Source organism: Mandrillus leucophaeus, unplaced genomic scaffold (genome assembly GCF_000951045.1).
Source record: "Mandrillus leucophaeus isolate KB7577 unplaced genomic scaffold, Mleu.le_1.0 Scaffold649, whole genome shotgun sequence".
NCBI classification, from domain to species: domain Eukaryota; kingdom Metazoa; phylum Chordata; class Mammalia; order Primates; family Cercopithecidae; genus Mandrillus; species Mandrillus leucophaeus.
The window spans coordinates 963,026-966,138 of NW_012107019.1; positions in this window are offsets into that span (position 1 = coordinate 963,026).

Here is a 3,113-nt window from a genome sequence, read left to right on the forward strand (position 1 = left end):
TCTTTCTTTCTTTCTTTCTTTCTTTCTTTCTTTCTTTCTTTCTTTCTTTCTTTCTTTCTTTCTTTCTTTCTTCCCTTTCTTCCTTCTTTCTCCTCTCTCTTCTCTTCTCCTTCCTTCCTTCCTTCTTTTTGGTGGGAGGACAGGGTCTCGCTTTGTCACCCAGGGTTGAGTGCAGTGATATGATCATGCAGCCTTGAACTCCTAGGCTCAAGCAATCCTCTTACCTCAGCCTCCTGAATAGCTAGGACTACAGACACGTGCCACCACACCAGGGTAATTTTTGTATTTTTCGTAGAGATGGAGTCTTGTTATGTTGCCCAGGCTGGTCTTGAACTCCTGGCTTCAAGTGATCCTCCCACCTCAGCCTCCCAAGTAACAGAGACTCCAGGCACATGCTGGCATGCCCAGCTGATGTTTTTTATTTTTTGTGGAGACAAGGTCTTGCTTTGTTGTTCGGGCTCCCTGCCTCAAGTGCTCCCTGCTCCCTGGCCTCAAGTGGTCCTCTTGCCTTATCCTCCTCACGAAGTGCTGGGTACAAGCATGAGCCACTGCACCCAGCGGACCATGCCATTCTCAGTCTGAAATATCTCCAATGACTTTACATCGTGCAGAGAATAGAATCTGATTTTCTTAGCACAGCATATCAGGGTCTGCATCTTGCTTCATCTCGTCCTTCCATCATATGCCGCAGCCACAGAATCTCTCACTAGCACCTGAGTGCACCTCCTCGCCCTCGCACACACCTCACCCTCTGAGCCCAGGTGAGGACATCTCCAACTTCCCAACCTAGGAAGCTCCTATGCAACCACAAAATTCAGCTCAAATATTACCTCATCAGTAAACACATTCCTTTATTTCTCTAGAAAGTCTCAATCATGCCTTCCTCTGTATTTATATCTTTATAAGTCCTCCACCCTTACATTATACCTTTATTTTAGTGCTTGACATAATATATTGAAATCAATTATAATATATTGAAATCATCCATACATACATGTCTTCTGTCTGGACCTCACACTTGCTGTCTCTCTCACCCAGGCCCAGTCATCCATACATACAAGTTTTCTGTCTGAATCTTTCTCTCTCTGGATCTCTCTCTCTCTCTTTAGAGAGAGAGAGAAAATATATATAGAGAGAGAGAGGGGAGAGCACAAAATATATATATATAGAGAGAGAGGGTGGAGTGTAGTGGTACAATTATAGCTCACTGCACCTCACTGCAGCCTCAATCTCCTGGGCTTAAATGATCCTCCCACCTCAGCTTCCTGAGTCGCTGAAACTACAGGTGAACACCACTATGCCTGGCTAATTTTTTTGTGGGGGGATGGAGTCTCACTCTGTCGCCGAGGCTGGAGTGCAGTGGCACCGTGTTGGCTCACCACAACCTCCGTCTCCTGGGTTCAAACAATTCTCCTGCCTCAGCCTCCCGAGTAGCTGGGATTACAGGCGCCCACCACCATGCCCGGCTAGTTTTTATATTTTTGGTAGAGACGGGGTTTCACTGTATTGGCCAGGCTGGTCTCGAACTCCTGACCTCAGGTGATCCCCCCACCTCGGCCTCCCAAAGTGCTGGGGATTACAGGCGTCAGCCACCGCGCCTGACCTATTTTTTTTGTGGAGACAGAATCTCAATACGTTGCCCAGGCTGGTCTTGAACTCCCCAGTTCAGGAGATCTTCCCACCTTGGCCTCCCAAAGTGCTGAGATTACAGGTGTGAGCCACTGTGCCAGGCCATTGGAGTTTCAAATTTTATTCCCGACATCTAATCTGAGGCTCTGCTCCTGCTAAGTGCTCAGTGGCTGTTTGTGCCATGTTACAGGAGTCCCCATCGGTTCTTTTCACCTGTGTATATTGCCAGGGGCTTTTGGTAACCTGAAATTCCCTTACAGTGAGGCAGCAGGAAGCAGAGAAACCCAGCAGAGACAGAACCCTGGGGCTCTCTCCTTTATCCTTGGTCATAATTGTCCAACTTCAAAATAAATTCTGTAACACCCCTAGTCACCAGGGTTATCACGCTATCAAAGGGTGTTTGATGTTGTCAGTTTAAGGGATTAAAATAAGTAACTTCCATATGAGAGGTAGACAAGCAACACCAACCCAAGGACGAGAGCCAAGTAGTGGGAAGGCTTGAATCACCTGCATCACCTTCAGAACGGCGCTGCATTACTCAAAATTGAGAATGTTCTCATGCACAGAATGCCGAGATTCATGTTAATGAACTGATGTTAGGTTGTTCTGCAGGAAAACGTAGTAAATAATAAGATTATCATTTATGGCATAGAAAAAAATGCACTTTCAGATGACTCTATGCTAAGAGCAATGAAACAATGAAGAAAAAAATGATTTTTTGACACAGATCTAGATTGTTCTACTCTTAAAGTATTTACGACAGTGATAAGCACATGTCTAAATTACCTGACTTCTCTAATAGTCCAAATGGAAAAAAAAAAAAAAAAAATCAGACAGGAAAGGGATGAAGCAGAAGTTTTAAAAAATTCGTATTAGGAAAATTGGAAATACATGAAATTTCATCTGAAATCAGCCAGAGACTTGGATCCTCATTTTGCTTAAGTGAGTTTTACATAATGCAGTGCACCTGATCTTAGCCAAAAGGCCGAGAAGCGATACATAATACAATGCAAATTAAATATATTGCTGATAAAATGGACCCAAAGCTTCCTACTGAATTGTGTAAAATGGGCTTTCTATCATTGTCCCCACCACTGAAAAATGGGACTTTCATAAATTACATTATTTTCCTAAGAACCTTAACTTCAAACAGTTCAATTTTCATTTAAAGGAAAGTAATTTCCCAAATGGCATTTAGTCAGAACAGGTGCTGTTACATCTGGATGCCAGAGCTAATCAGGGGGCGTTTTCTCTTTTTCTATCTGTCTTCACTATCTGAAGCCCAGTTTACAGCTTCTCAGTGTATTTTGTACCTCATTAGTTTTTGGCATCCTCTATAGCATATTGGCCAGTATGATTCATCCTTTCTTTGAGTACAATTAGCTGTGAAAACAGATCTTAGGACAGACTCCCTCCCTACCCCCAAAGGATTACTGAAGGTAGGAAATGCAGGTGATTATCAGTTTGCCTTTGATACAGACATC